Genomic DNA, 16294 nt, shown 5'->3' on the forward strand with positions numbered 1-16294 from the left:
CACAAACCACTGGTCAGTTGGAGAAGGCTCCTGTCTGCTTTGCCCCACTATTCCCATGCCCAGGCCACGCTGGATGTGCTCAGAGCTGGGCCTAAACTTTCCCATCAATTCTTTGTTTTGGAGGAGAGCAGGAGAGCAGGACATGTGCCACCTCCTCAGCAGCTGCCAGAGCGGGATGCTCACGAGCCCGCTGCTGTCTCCCAACACTGGTGTTCCCCCCGTGCCCAGAGATGAGCATCCACCTTGGGAGAGCCGTTGTGGCAGCGGGAGCTGGCCCCATCTGATGTTCCTGCCCCTCCTGAAAGGGTGCTCCCCGCAGACCATCTCGTGCAGCAGGATGCCCAGGGACCAGACGGTCGCTGCCTCGCCATGGTACCAGCCGAAGTCGTTCCATTCCGGGGGGCTGTATGACGGTGTTCCTATGGAATATGGATGGAGCTCATCAGGGGGATGCTGCTGCTCCCAGAGCCTGGCCCCAGCATCCCTGGGCATGTGGGGGCTGCCCCAGTGGCACACGGGGTGACCTGCTGCCCTCTCGCCAGCACCTGGGACTTGGGTACAAACCTGGGGTTGGAAAAGAAGCCACTGGTGCTGGAAGAGGGCAGCAGAAACCCTGGCAAGGCCCGACCATGACACACAAAGGGAAATACCCACTCAGTGCTGGGGAAAAACCATACCCACATCCTCCCTGCTGGCATTGCCCAAAAAATATCTTGAACCAAGACAAACCAGGTGAGCAGAGCAGTCCAAGCCCATTCTCACCTGTACACCAAACCAGCTGGTGCACAGGTTCTGGCTCCCCCTCTCTGCTACCCCCAACCATGGGGGTTTTGTCAGGCTGGCTGCCCCATCCCCAGCCCCAGTCCTGGGCAGAGTGGCAGGCAAAGGCTGCCAGCAGGGCTGGAAGATGGGTCCTCACCCAGCTCTGCTCAGAAGCAACTTGGCTGAAGACTCAGTGCTGTGACTGGCAGCCAAAGGGAGAATCCCTGCTGCCACACCCAGGTTGGGCCAGGAGATGCCAGGACCGGGAGCCTGCCCCTGTGTGGGCTCACCTGCAAATTGAGTGTAGGCTGTGTCCTGCAGGTAGGTGCCACAGCCGAAGTCAATCAGTTTTGCCTGGCCGGTGTCCAGGTCTACCAAGATGTTCTCAGGTTTTATATCTCGGTGCAGGACCCCGCAGCTGGTGCAGTGCCGCACGGCCGCCAGCACCTGCTGGAACAGCTCCCGCGCCTCTTCCTCGGACAGGAACCTCCGTGCCCGAATGAAACGTCGCAGGTCCTGACACCGCTCCGGGCGCTCCAGCACCATCACGATGGTGTTGGGGAGCTCAAACCATTCCAGCAGCTGCACCACACCGGGGAAGCCTGTGGACACCTTGTCCAGCAGCACTATCTCCAGGGGTGCGCTGGTGCCGTCGGGCTGCGGGAGGAGCACGGTGCCGTCAGTGGGGCTGAGGCCGTGCCAGGGCTCGGGAAGCCCTCAGCCAGCCCGGGATGCTCTGTGCCCTCCGCTGGCCCCACGCCCGCTCTCCCTGCAGGTGTCCTGGCGGCTCCCACCCTGCCGGGCCCCGGCTCATCCCCGCCCGGCACGGCCCGGCTTCTGCCGCTGGCCCCGCTCACTCACCAGCTCGCCCCAGTGCCGGACGCGGTTCCGTGGCACCTTTTTGATGGCCACCTGCAAGCCAAAGGGAACAGCGGATTCAGCTCACCGCCCACCGTGTCCAGCCCCATCCTCCTCCTCCGCCCCCTCCTCCTCCTCCGCCCGCCGCCGGCCCCTCTGCTCACCGGGAGTCCGTCCGAGAGCCGAGTGGCCGCAAAAACTCTGCCAAAGCCGCCGCGCCCCAGCAGTGAACCCACTCGGTAGCGCTGCTGCAGGGCCTGCTGCGCCTTCCCTGGGGAAGAGACGCGGCCGTCAGTGCTCGGCCCGGGGCCAGGAACGGCCCCCGAGCGCTCCCCGAGCTCCCCGGGCCGGGCACCCGCAGGCGTTCCCTCATTGGAACGCGACAGCGGCGGAGCTCGGGCCGGGGAAGCCGCAGCGGAGGCGGCGGCAGCGGCCGCACCGCCTGTGTCCTCCGCGGGCCCCGGGAGGAGCCGGGGCCGGGGCCGGGGCCGGGGCCGGGGCCGGGGCCGGGGCCGGGGCCGGGGCCGGGGCCGGGGCCGGGGTCGGGGCCGGGGTCGGGGTCGGGCCAGGCGGAGCCAAAGGGCAGCGATGCCGCCCCAGCCCCAGGCAATGATGCCCGCCCAGCAGCGCCAGCGCCAGCACAGCCAGAGCTGGGCGGAGGCGAGACCGCGGAGGGACGGCCGGGGACGGGGACGGGGCCGGGGCCGGGGCAGCCCCGCCCGGGGCCGGGGGCGGGCTGGGGGCATGGCCCGGGTGGGCACGGGGAGAGGGAACCTGGAAAAGAAGGGGACACAGGAAAAGGGAGATCAGGAGAGGATGCGGGACAGTGGGAGAGGGAGAGGAGAGACAGAAATCGATTAATTCTCTGCTTTCGCTGCTGCCGCCGCTGCCGCTGCTGCTGCTGCTGCCGCCGCTGCCGCTGCAACTGAAGCACCGGGGCCGTTTGTCCCCGTGTCCGTTTGTCCGTTGCCCGCTCGGCCCCGGCCCGAGCCCCGCGCTCCCCGGGCAGCCCCTGAGCCTGGCCAAACACGGCAACTTTGCCCTGCTGAGCCAAGAGCCAGAGTCTGGACTCCTGCACAGGGGCACAGCAATGCCCTTGGCTGCTGCTGTGCCTTGTCCCTGCTGAGGCTCAGACACCGTCTGAGCACATTCCCTGAATGCAGAATTTGTACCTGAGCCAAGCACTGCACTTGTGTCTCCAGCATTGCTGTCCAAGGAAAACAGGGCAAGGCAAACTGGCTATAGCTCAGGGTATTTTACAGTGTCTAAAACTTGCCAAGTCTCAGATCTTAGAGGTGAGAGCCATTTGGAATGAATGGGATGGAGAAACAGCGCAAGATGGAAAAGGGGAACATAAAAATAGAGAATAGAGAAAAAAAATAGAGAAAAATAGAAAAAAACATACTGTTCATTTCTTTGGATTTTATTTTCATTTCTTAAAAAAGCTGTTTCCATTTTCCCAGAATCTTCTCCCCAGTCCCGTCTGTTCTTTCCAAAAACCTGTCCTGGAGAACAAGGCGCAGCTCCTGTCACAAGATGTGCCCCCAGCTGCAGCTTCTCTTGGCTTCCCACACTGTGAGTGCAGCACAACTCTTGTAGCAAAGCAGGACAAATGTTTGAAGAACTTGACAACTTGTTCTTTCTTTTCCTTGTGCACAGGGGAGTTGTGCCATTGGTGAGGTTTTCATTGTTCCTCTTCTACCCAAAGAAAACATGATGGGCTACCAGGAATTGTTGGGGAATACAAGCCTGGCTGAATGTGGAGAAAGAATCTCCAGAGCCTGCAGCCAGCAGTGGAGAGCTCATCATTCCAACAGCCCCATGGACATCTGGAAAGTGATCTGGAACATGAAGATGGGCTGACAGAGGGAGTTTGTTTCTGTGTTCAGTTGAGATGATTCTACATCTCTTGCAGTGGGAGAAATCAAGAGCACAATCAGTTGATGATAAGCAGCAGAACATGATAAGCTGGAGCTCTCAGTGGATGAGAGAAAGAATGTGAAAAGGAGAAATGCAGGGAATGACTTGGTGAACTTTGTGTGTAAGAAGGGTCATTTTTTCCTAATAATTCCCAATTCATTCCCTTTGCTTTTATCCTTTTAACAAGGACAATTGCATCTCAGAATCCCAATGAAATGAGAACCCTGAGCTTGTGGAGCTGCCTGAAAGGTGCCCTGTTCCTTTTTCTTCTGCTGCTCAGAAGAAACAATGAAGCGAGTTGGGAAGTTCTGGTTTTTCTTTCTCCTGGTGGATTTTTTCATTTTATTTGCCACTGCAGAGGCAATTTCTGTGATGGCCTCTGTCAGTTGATTCTATTTCAGCAGCAGTAGCAGCAGCAACAGGGCTGTGTTTGGGCACTGCAAATGTGACCTGTGTGGCTTTAATTCCCCTTGACTTAGTGCTCAGGGACTTTGGAGCATTTTGATCTCTAGTGATCATGATGCCTGAAACAAAAATCCTGAGTTCCCTGTGACAAAGCACAGTGGGTAGCACTGATTGAAAGAGGCAATTGCAGCTGTACTGCTAAAATTCAAGTGGCAAGCAGAAGAAGGGCAAGAGCAGCCGGGATCTACAATTGCCAAGGCCAGGGCACCAACAGCCTCCTGCTGTCACCTCAGGGTGAGTAAAACAGGGCTGAAAACAGCGCTGGAACCCGATCCTTTCTTCCTCTGAGGGCTGGCTGAGGGCAGCAGAGGCGGGCCCTGAGGAATCAGGGCTGTTTGTGGGGGATTGTTGCTGTAGTCCAGCATTGCCCTGGCAAAAGCCCTGGGAAGCCGAGGCAGGAGCAGGTGGGAAGGGCCGGCGCTGCTGCTGCTCCTGGCCGGGAGCCCCGGCCGGGCCGGGCCTGCGCCCGCTGCGCTGCGGCTGCTGCTGCTGCCAGAGCCGGGCGGGACTCGGGGACAGGGAATGGACACGGGGGGACAGCAAAGGCCTTGGGGGCTGCAGGGATGTTAGTGCTGGGGCCAGCGCCAGCACAGAGCTTCAGCCCGCAATGAACCCCGAGGGAAACGCTGGCGAAAGGCTCCATTCAGCCTTTCTTTACTCGGCGCTGTGAAGGGACCGAAATAAAAGGAGAGTGAGCAGGGCCCGAGCCCTTCTCCTTTGGGAGGAGCCCCTGGGGCTGTGAGGGGCCGTGAGGGGAAATGAGAGGTTCTATGGGGCCATGAGAGGTTCTATGGGGCCATGTGGGGCTGTGAGGGGAAATGAGGGGCCATGAAGGGACATGAGGGGCTGTGAGGGGTTCTATGAGGCCATGAGAGGTTCTGTGGGGCCATGAGGGGTAGTGAGGGGCCATGAGGGGCTGTGAGGGGCCAAGAGATGTTCTATGGGGCCATGAGAGGTTCTGTGGGGTCATGAGGGGCTGTGAGGGGCCATGAGGGGCTGTGAGGGGCCAAGAAATGTTCTATGGGGCCATGAGAGGTTCTATGGGGCCATGAGGGGCTGTGAGGGGCCACGAGGAGCCTCAGCCCTGGCAGGAGGGGGTCCCACCATGTCCCCAGGGCAGAGCAGCCGTGAGGGGCCATGAGTGCAGATGTGGCAGCAGAGCGGGCTTGGGGCACCTCTGGGAAGGGATGAGACCCTTCCCCAGCTCCAAACCACACTAAACCCACCATTAAAAGGATTTCCTGTCTTTAGAATCCACTGGCAACTTGGAGTTGATTGTAGAGTTTAATCCCAGTGAGAAAAGCAAGGGAAGTTTCTCAGTGAGTGACATCCAGCCATTGTTATTAATGTCTAAGATTTAAAAGTCTTGACAGTGAAAAGTAATACTAATAAATAATAATAACAACAAGAACAAGAAATAAAGCCCTGAATCCCAACAATCAGCTCAGAAACATGTTTTTGTTTGTAATAGATTAGTACTAAAGAAATAAATGAAATAGATTTTATTTGTAATTCAGACATGTTTCATCTTTTTCAAAGGCTCTGGTCCCCTTCCTCCAGGGTCATTTCCTTTACTCACCCACTTTCTAATAGGTAGAAGGGAGTTAAGCACACTGGAAAAGACAACAGCTCCTGTTTCCAAGGGAAGCAGCCACCACTCCAGGGAACCTGAATTGCCCCCAGGCACGTGTGTGCACTTGAAGGGTGAGCAGGTGTTGGGGACAGAAATCTCAAACTCCTTCTAAGGCTGTGAGAAACCCACAAGTGGCAAAGTATCATTGTGAGTCAACTCCTGCTGAAATTCCATTCCCCCACACCCTCCAAATGGGCAGGCAGGGCTGGGCTCTGGCAGGGTTCAGTTTTGAGTGCCTTGTGCTCCCTGGCATGGAAGTGATCCTATGAACTCTGGTACTGATGGATTGTGGAATGGCTGCTGAAGGAGGAGGGGGAATCTCAGCAGACAGGAAAGTGTCTTCTTCTCCTTTCTCCCTGCAGAACCCCTCTCCAAAGAGAAATGCCTGTGCTGGGTTTCCATGGCACCCCTTCCCTCAGCCCAGTGTCTGAGCCACTGTGTGCTCTGCAGGAGCCAAAGCCAGAGGAGTCCCAATATCAGTCACCCCACGGTCCCCACACAGCAGGAGAAAGCACTGCTTGCAGTGGGGCTGCTGATCTGTGACCCGTCCTGGTTCCATCCACCCCACTCCTCTCAGCCACAGGCACCAGAAGGATCCCAGGAAAGCCACAGTGCTCTACCAGATGCCAGGAGCACTCCCTGCTGTGGCCTCAGGGATGCTGGGTGACCTCGTGGATGAGGATCTGTGGCTGCTGATGGAATGTGTGGATGGAGGCCCTTGACAGGAGGTTGTTGGAGACACGTGTGGGGCTGAAGGAGAGATGGCAGCTGTCAGTGGGGAGGGCAGGGACCCCGCTTGTGAGTCCATTGCCTTGGACACCCTCAGCCACAGGATGTCCAAGGAGTCACACAAGGCTTTGGCACTCTCAGCCTTCTTTCCCCCAAGTTCCTGCTTTCTGTACATTGACAGTAGAGAACCTTGCTTGTTTCTACAACTAGAACTAAGATCCCAGATGGAACAAGCCTTGCTGGTTTTAGTCAGAAGCATCAGTGACCAAAACTTGTGTTTCCTTTGGTTTGGTCACATCTTTGTTCCTTCTCAGTGTTCAGGCTGGGCTGTGGGGTGTCCTCATTTGCTGCATTTTCTGAGTTCCTCTTGGATCCCTTGAGCAATAGGTTGTGCCCTCGGAGGATCCTTTGTGCTCCTTGGTGACCCAGGAGAACCTTGCAGGCGGTTTTTGGGGGAGCTGCTGCTGTGATGTCACAGGAACGTTGCCGTGTCCTTGTGGTGTTCCCGTTGCTGTGGGGCACAGAGGCCTCAGTGTCAGAGCGGCTCTGGGCACCTGCTCATTGCCTGAGGATCCTCCTGCCCGAGGCATTCTCAGCAGCCAGCCCAGCCCCTGACGGGTGTCCTTCTGTCCTGGCAGGGGGACAGACAGTCTGCAGATGTGTGCAGCACAGGCAAAATGATCCAGCAAGTGGGTGCTGCAGGTTGCACTCTGCACTCTGGGGCTTCTGATGGGTATTTTTTAACTACTGGGCCCCTAAGTCGAGGATTTCCTCAGGTGCACCATATGTGCCTTTGGGATTGCTGTGGGCTTTCTGTTCTTCCTTTGGAACTGAGGTGATTTTGAAAGAAAATTGCCATTAAGATGCCATTTATTTGGGAGAGCTCCTGTCAACAACTTCTTAAAGAAGGGGTTGTTTGTAGCCAGCAGGGTGTGCACAGCATTTGAAATGGAGCCTGGGGGGGTTCTGTTCCCCAAGAGGAGAGTCTGTGGCAGTGAACCCTGGCATTCCTCCCTCCGTTTGCTGGTCCAGCCAAAAACTGGACACAGCCTTGTATTTTGTGCTGTTCTCTTGCTTGCTGTGTGATCCAAAAGGACTGTGGCTCCAGGAGGGAAGTTGTGAAAGCAAAATGCTCTCTTGGCATTGACTTGTTGTGTGGGATTTTCTAGCAGAGGCAGCTTTTTCTCCTAACAGCATCTGGTTCAGGTGAAGGTCCCCTCACACATGGATACTGGGAAGCTCCTTCTTCAGTGAGCAGGAAAGGAACCTTTGGTGTTCAGAGATCCCAGTTGTTCCCTTTCAACACCATCATGAGCCCAGTAAGCTCCAGTATGATCCTTGTCACAGGGCAGCACTCCCAGGATGGTCCCAGTTGCCTCTGGCTAGATCAACCCAGTCAGTCCCAGTATGATGCCATTGGCTCCCAGCATGCTCCCAGTTGCTCCCAGTCACCCCCAGTATGGGGGATGATGTGCATGGTGTGTTCCCAGTCATTCTCAGATACTCCCAGTATGAGTCCAGTCACTCCCAGTATGATCCAAAATTGGATTGCTGGGAGGCCTCATGGAATCCTGGAGACCATTGTGACACTCTAGGGCCCCATGGAACCGTGGTGACACCAGGTTGGCTGGGAGTGTTGATGTGCTGCAGGGTAGGAGGGCTCTGCACAGGGAGCTGGACAGGCTGGATCCAGGGCCCAAACCCAACAAGGTGAGGTTTAACAAGTCCAAGTTCCAGGTCCTGCACTTTGGCCCCAACAACCCCTGCAGTGCTACAGGCTGGGGACAGAGTGGCTGGACAGCAGCCAGGCAGAAATGGAGCTGGGGCACTGATGGACAGCAGGCTGGGCATGAGCCAGCAGTGTGCCCAGGTGGCCAAGGAGGCCAATGGCTCCTGGCCTGGATCAGGAATGATGTGGCCAGCAGGAGCAGGGCAGGGATTCCTCCCCTCTACTCTGCACTGGTTGGGCAGCACCTCGAGTGCTGTGTCCAGTTCTGGGCTCCCAATTTAGGAAGGCCATGGAGGGGCTGGAGCATGTCCAGAGAAGGGCAACAAGGCTGGTGAGGGGTCTGGAGCACAAGTCCTGTAAGTGACAGTAAAAGGTCTCAAAATGTTAGAAGATTCGGGGACTTAGAAAGGAAGTTAGGTTTGGAAAGGCCTTGGAAAAGTAGGCCCTGGGAAATGTTAGGCCTTGTACTTGCTAAAGATCAGGTGAAACTGCACCTGTGTAATCAGTATATGATCATGATACAATTGTTAGATATGATTGGATATAATTATTGTTTAAAGAACATGAGGAACAATGTTAGGGGGCTGGGGGGGATCACGAGAAATCCATGCTTAGGTAAAAACAATGCTTACAATAGAACAATGTAAATTTAGTAATTAATATGTGAGTTATATAATGATAGAGTATAAAAGATGTTCAGTCCAAAACCAAGATGGGTCAGATTTGGGTCTGTGTACCCCTGACACCCAGAGCTCTTAATAAAGCACCTGCATATGATCATTCGTGATTATGTGTGTTCCTGAACGCTAACCATTTCATCAGATTTTACTGGAATTTTGTGAGATATTTGTGGAATTTTATGGAATTTTTGTGGAATTTTGCAGGATATTGAGGGCATTTTGTGAGATGTTTCTGGAATTTGGTAGGATTTTGAAAATATTTAGGGTTTTTTTTTTAATTTTTCAGCAATTTCGTGAAATTTTGCTGAAATTTAATGGGATTTTGAGAAAATTTAAGTAATTTTAAGGGATTTTTCTTGAATTTTCTGGGATTATCTTGAAATTTGAGGGATTTTTATTGAATTTAGTGGGATGTTGAGAAAATGTAAACATTTTTTGGGGATTTTTCTGGAATTTTGTGGGATTTTTTTTGGAATGTTGTGGAATTCTCTGGACTTTTGTGGGATTTTGAAGAGACTTGAAAAATTTTGAGGGATTTTTCTGGGATTTTGTGGAAATTTGTTGAGATTTTGTGAGATGTTTCTGGAATATTGTGGGATTTTGAAAAAATTTAAATAATTTTGTTAGATTTTTCTAAGACTTTGATGGGTTTTGAGGAGATATGAAGAATTTTGAGTTATTTTTCGAGACTGTGTGGAAATTTGTGGAAATTTTGTGGGATGTTTTGGGAATTTTGAGGGATTTTTCTTGGAAAATTTGTGGGATATTGAGGAGACTTGAAAAATTTTGAGGGGTTTTTCTTAAATATGGGGAATTTGAGGAGATTTTGTGGGATTTTTCTGGAATTTGGTAGGGTTTTGAGAAGATTTAGGGCGTTTTGTGGGATTTTTTCACTATTTTGTGATGCTTTTCAAGAATTTTGTGGGATTTTGAGAAAATTTAAAGAATTTTATGGGATGTTTCAGGATTTTTTTGGGATATTGAGGAGACTTGAAGAATTTTGAGGAATTTATCCTAGATTGTATGGAAATTGGAAAAGATTTTGTGGGATGTTTCTGGAATTTGGTAGGGTTTTGAGAAGATTTAGGGAATTTTGTGGGATGTTTCTGGAATTCTGTGGGATGACTCTGGAATTTTGTGGGATTTTTGTGGAATTTTGTGGCATTTTCATGGAATTTTGAAGGATTTTGAAGAGACATGAAGAATTTTGGGGGATTTTTCGTAGATTGTGTGGAAATTTGTAAAGATTTTGTGGGATGTTTCTGGAATTTGGTAGTGTTTTGAGAAGGTTTAGGGAATTTTGAGGGTTTTTCCACAATTTCATGATGCTTTTCTGGAATTTTGTGGGATTTTGAGACATGTAAAAATTTTGTGGGACGTTTCTGGAATTTTGTGTGTTTTTTTGGAATGTTGTGGAATATTCTGGAATTTGGTGAGAAATTGTGGATACTTGAAGAATTTTGCGAAGATTTCCTTAGATTGTGTTTAAATTTGTAAAGATTTTGTGGGAAGTTTCTGGAATTTGGTAGGGTTTTGAGAAGATTTTTCTGGAATTTTGTGGGATGTTTGTGGAATTTGGTAGGGTTTTGAGAAGATTTAGAGAGTTTGTTAGGATGATTGTGGTATTTTGTGGTATTTTTCTGGAATTTTGAGGGATGATTCTGGAATTTTGAGGGATTTTGAGGAGATTTGAAGAATTTTGAAAGATTTTTCATAGATTGTATGAAAATTGGAGGAGATTTTGTGGGATGTTTGTGGAATTTCGAGGGATGTTTGTGGAATTTTCTGGGATTTTGTGGGATTTTGAGAAGACTTTTGAAGAAGAATTTTGAAAGATTTTTCTTAGATTGTGTGGATATTTGTGGAGTTTTTGTGGGACGTTTCTGGAATTTGGTAGGGTTTTAAGAAGATTTAGGGAAATTTTTGGAATGTTTCTGGAATTTTGTGGGATTTTTGTGGAATTTTGTGGGATATTGAGGAGACTTGAAGAATTTAGAGGGATTATTCTCAGATTTTGTAGAAATTTGTGGAGATTTTGTGGGATGTTTCTGGATTTCGTAGGGTTTGAGAAGTTTCAATAAATTCTGTGGGGTTTTTTTTAATTTTGAGGGATTTTGAAGACATACGAACAATTTTGTGGGATTTTGGAGGTGCGCCTACAACTCCCGTGATGCTCCGCGGCACCTTTAAACCGTATTGTACCGGCGCCTACAGCTCCCATCATCCCCCGCGGCCCACAGATTCCCTGTTACAGCCCCCCGAGTGCCCGCCCGGACCCCAAAGGGTCCCCAGATTTCCCCCCCTTGACCCCCAAGTGTCCCCCTGACCCCGAATTGTCCCACAGAATCCCTAAATGCCCCTCCAAGTGCACACTCGATTCCCCTAAGTGTCCTCCAGACCCCCAAGTTCTCTCTAAATTCCCTCCCCAGACACAAAGCTGCCCCAAATGTTCCCCAGAAAAGTCTCCATGGACCCCAAAGTGCCCCCTTTTATCCCGTCTGAGAATAATTTCAAAATTATGATTAACGGGCTAAAAATAGGAGTAATTGGCATAAAGAGGGAGAAATAGAAGTGAGTTAATTAATGAAGGGAATTGTGGTACTTAGAGCCAGAGAACAATAATGTTTTTTGTTCCTGAAAAGGTATCAATTCTTTTATATAAATGCAAAATCAAGGTTATAAGAATACAGAATAATATTATTATAAAAAGTAAAATTTTATTTTTATAAATTAATTAGATTTTAATGATAAACAAAAATTGATAAATGTTCTCAATGCTTTGGGATGTCAGTCCCAGGTGGGCGATGTCAGACATGCTGAGGCTCGGGGTGAGGAGCAGGTTGTCCAAACAGGGGCAGCCAAAAGGGGCTCATTCTTCTCCCTGACCAGACCTCCTCAGGAGACATTCAGCATCAGGATTGTAAAGAGCAAATCGTGACCTCCTGATCAGTACACAAATATGTTTTACAGTTTGAACAGTAGAATGTTGTCACCGTAAGGGGCCTTCTTTGTTAATATAGCTCATGTTGTGTCATGTTTGGTAAATACCAATGTTGTTGTACCAGCCTTGTTAATGCCACCTGGCCTTGTCTATTGCCTCTGCTGCTCCCGGCACCCCCCATGGCACCGATGACAGCACCCAGTGTGTAGATGAGCCCAACTCCCATGGGGGTAGCGCCCAGGGGAAGTGGGATTAACATTCAAAGACCCCTAGAATCAGCGAGCCAGGGCACAAACTGGACTCCAAACTACACTGAGGAGCAAGGGAGAACATTGAGCAGCTGACTGATGTTTCGGACTTTGTCACCATAACTAAACAACATTTGCTCTCCACGACTACCCAAGATTTACAGTAAACCAGAGTCCTTCTAGAGGCTCACCTGAAGGCAGAATCCCCAGCTCTGCCCTGTGGCAATATTGAACATTTTTTCCTCTGGGTCATCCATTTGGAACAGCAGTGGTTGAGCTTCCCCCACCTAGAGCTGCCCTCAATAAAGGCATTAAAAAGGAGCTGCTTTCCTTGCCTGTTCTTTTCAGAAGGACTGACCCCGTGGCAGAGTGACCCACGCTGCAGCACTGTGAGGGGCTGTTCTCCATGGGATGGACTCAGCTTGGAGAAGTTCCTGGAGAAGTCTCCCGTGGGAGAGAGCCCAGGGTGCAGCAGGGGAACGACTCCTGTCCCTGAGCAGCGGGAAAAGCCCCGGGGGATGGAGTGACCATGGCCCCATTCCCTGTGTCCCTGCACTGCCGGGGGAGGAGGCACAGCTGGGAGGAGGGAGGGGTGGGGGAAGCTGGTTTTAAGGGTCTTCCTTTACTTCTCATGATCCTGCTCGGAGTTTTTGGAGTTTTCTGCCAGAAATCTCTCTCCTCCCCCACTCATCCACAGGGGCTTCAGGCAGTTTTCCCTTTTTGGGGGAAATCCGAGCTATGCACTGAGGCACCTAATTAGAGGTGAGAGAAGTGAGGCTCCAGGGCTTCCCGCTGAGCCGGAGCCACCGAACACCCAGGGCAGGGAAAGGCGGACCGGGAGCTGCGGAGAACTTTGTTTGTGTTGGGAGCTCAATGGCGGCTCGGGCCGGGCCCGTTCCAGGCCTGTTCCTCATCTCCGCCCTTCCCCTCACACAGCCCGGGGGGCCCTGAGAGCGTGGGGCGGGGCTGTGCCGTGTGCAGAGCCCGCCACTGTCTGCGATTGGCTGCTGCTGCCGTCACTCGTGGCTCTGGCGATCGCTGATTGGGCAGAGCGGGGACAAGCCCGGCCCCGCTGGCGCCCCCAGGGCGGCCGTGGGGCAGGAGAGCCGCCATTGCCGGAGCGTCTGTTCGGGCCCGGCAGCGGCGGCAGCGGCCGGAGCCCGGTGAGGCGGCGGCGGAGCTCGGAGGCGGCCCCAGCCATCGCAGGTGGGAGCCGCGCTCGGTTCTACGGGGGCTCGGGGCTCGCTGCGGGCCCGGGAGGGGGCGGCGGGGGGCTGTGGCGGGTGGCTTGTGCCGTGGCCGGCCCGTGTTGGCCCTGGCGTGAGGGCGCTGCGGGAGCGGCTGCCCGCGGTCTCCTTCCCGCTGGGGCCTCGGCAGGAGCCGGTGCCGGAGCAGCGCTGGCTCGTCCCGCTTCGTGTCGGTAGCCCGGAGGTGGCTGCGCTGTGCCCGGGGCTGGGCGGGAAAATTCCCGGCGCCAGAGGTTTGTGTGGCCAAAGGAGCCCGAGGAGCGGTGTGAGAGTGACTTTATTGCTGCCCAAAGGGAGAGGCCGTGGGGCATTTGCCATGCGCTCTCTCCAGCTGCTGGAGGACGCGGCCTCGTTTTTGTCCTGATTTTCCCGGCCGCGTGTCCCTGTCCCTTTCCCCACTAGCGGAGGTGCTTGGAAGGTTCAGACTTCCCCATCTGCCTCCTGCATGTCCCGGTTAATATGTACCCCCCCACTTTTGTGTAACATCCGATATTGATGGCTCTGTTAAGTCTTTGTTCTTCTGGAAGTTCACGAATTTAGCGGGACTTTGTCAGAGCAGCGGTCCTTGTCAATTAGTAACATTTTCTGAAACTGATGCTTTCTCCTATTGTTTCCTTATGTGCAAGTCCCTGGCCCTATCTGCAAGCAGATTCACTTATTGGCTCTGTTTTTTCTTCCTGGGTGTTCTTTGATTTTGGGATTGCTCTCGGTGCCCTCATTCGCTGTCCTTTTGTAGCCGTTTGTGGCTCAGGAGGCCTGGCTGCCCCCTGCATCCCCTTGCTCAGCTGCTGAATGAGCTGCACTCAGCAAGGTGTGTGCATGGTGAAAAGATGAGAGTTGCTGTAGAACATAAGAGGAGAAACTGCATTCGTTTAACCCATGGTCTGCCAGGGAACCACAAAAAGTTGCCCATTCCCATCCTTTCCACATTTGGACTGGTACATGAGGTGCTTTCTTCTATACTTTGTTATCTGTTTCTCCACTTTTCCTCTGTGATCTATTTGCCAGCAGCAGTTTGAGTCATTTAATTTTCCACAAACTCTGCGTCCTTTTCCTGCTAAAAGATAATGTGACTCTATCCCATGGTGAAATGTTGTGTTCCTCATCTGGGTGGATTGATTGGGAAGTCAGGAACTGGAGCTGTCTGGTTGGGTATTATTTTGAAGACATCCTGTAATCTAATTATGCCATGGAAATGATAAATGGGTTCTCTGGCACCTGATATGAATTCATTAGGGTTCCCAGGGGCTGGCCCATGGTGTTGCAGGATTTGTTCTGGTGGCCATTCATCTTTTCCCCATTTTTTGGTGCTCCCTCCAGTCAGGGCAGCATCAATTTAGGGCTTTTCTCTAATTAAATCAGCACATACTTGGATTCCCAACTGATTTCGCTTGGGGTAGCAAAAAAACCCCAGTGCTCTAATTCACCCTGGATAACATAGAAAGTGAGAACACAAGTTGGGGTGGGGAGTGGGATGATTCTCCCCCATTTTTTATAGTGAAGTTTTCACAACATTGTCCATTTGCAGTTTTCCTTTGCAGCTTAACCAATTTCTGCTGCAGAGTCAGATATCCTCACCATGGGCTCTGCCTTTAGCTGTGCAAATTCCATCTGTGCCCCCAGGCAGAGCTTGGGGTGAGGGGCAGAGGAATTCAGCCCAATTCCTCCCCCAGGCAGGAACACCCTGGTACATTGTCCAGGCTTTGCCCCAGGGGTGTTAATTTGCATTTCTAAAGCTCCTCTGCTGGCTGCCTGGAATGAAGCTTCTCTTCCAGGGCAGCCATGGGATGACTCACATGGAGGGCTCCCTCCCCCATCTGCTGTTTCTTTGTTGTTTTTTTTAAACAATTTTCTATTAACTGTTTACATTTTAAAGGGCCTCCTTTCAAGGTCTTCTAGTTTTCAAAATGCAGCTTAAAGGTGAACATGGAAAAACCCATACCATAATGTTGCCATCCCAAAGAGCCATGCACAAACATAAAAAAAATTAGAAAGAAATCAAGTATTTTCTTTTTCTTCTCTGACTAAAAACTGATTCTCACACCCCTGGGCCAAGCAGAACTGACAACAGAAAAGTAGAATTATTGCAAAAAATTCTTCTAATGGTGTGATCCTTTCACTGAAACTGTGAAAAGCAAAAACTCTCCAACAATGTCTCCAGAGAAATAAGGTATGACTTGATTCTGAACAGAATCATTTCAACCACACACAGTCTGCATGTGCAGAGAAAATCATTCCATGACATGTGAGTTTTCCTAGATGTTTCCTGAACTTTATACAGTCTGAACCCATAGAAATTCATTGGTTTAGTGTTCATTGTTTCCAAGGTGTGGAGTCCTTAGTGTTTGGTTTCCTGTTGCATCCGGATTTCTGTGTCTCTGATGTGAATTAGGTCTGCACTCCTGGATTTCCTGCTCAGCCTTTTCCAGACCCCCTTGGATCCCCATTCCTGGGCCCTGGGACCCCCCCGCATCTCCTTCCCCAGCTCCGGGACCCCCTGCAGCCCCTTCTCCTGCACCAACAGTGCCCTGCACCCCCTTTCCCGGGGATCCTCCCCTGGCAGCCCCTGGATCCCCCGGTTCCGTCAGCCCGGGGACCTCCGGAGCCCCATTCCCGGCCATCCCGGGGCACCGCACCCCCAGGCCTCCCTTTCCAGGGAAAGCCGAGCTGGGCACGGGGCTCTCCAGCCGCTCTGGCATTTCTGATCACCCAAAGGAGAGGGAGAGAGCAGCAGAGAGAGAGGGAAGAAGATCGGGAATCGGGGCTCGGGCTCCCAGCGCCCGCTCCTGCTCCGCCGGGGCTGGGGAGCCGCAGCCGCAGGAAAAATGGGATCCGCGGATGCCGGGGCTTCCCCCGCTTTGGGCCGAAGCCGGCGGGTTGCAGGCAGAGTTTGGGCGCAGGGCCCGGGAGTTCAGCCCAGTTTGTCCCGGGGGTCCCGCAGTGCGCGGCCGAGGAGGGTCCCGGGGGATCCCGGGAGGGGATCCAGGGGAATTCCCTGGAATTGCCCCGTCCCCTCCCCCCGCGCTCCCTCGGGCACTTTCGCTTCCGCCTTGGCCGCCCTGCGCCGCCGGGATCTGCCCGG

General features: G+C 52.4%; 1 protein-coding gene across 1 annotated transcript in view; it reads left to right on the forward strand.

The window, feature by feature from the left end:
• Positions 1-7976: 7976 nt before the first annotated feature.
• Positions 7977-16294, forward strand: part of LOC147646392 (uncharacterized) — a 139308-nt gene continuing 130990 nt past the window's right edge. Inside the window, exon 1 of the mRNA XM_086873543.1 lies at positions 7977-8077. The gene's annotated coding sequence lies outside the window, so the exon portion shown is untranslated. The remainder of the gene's footprint in view (positions 8078-16294) is intronic.

Source organism: Cyanistes caeruleus, unplaced genomic scaffold, assembly GCF_971803275.1.
Source record: "Cyanistes caeruleus unplaced genomic scaffold, bCyaCae1.hap1.1 HAP1_SCAFFOLD_100, whole genome shotgun sequence".
NCBI lineage: Eukaryota > Metazoa > Chordata > Aves > Passeriformes > Paridae > Cyanistes > Cyanistes caeruleus.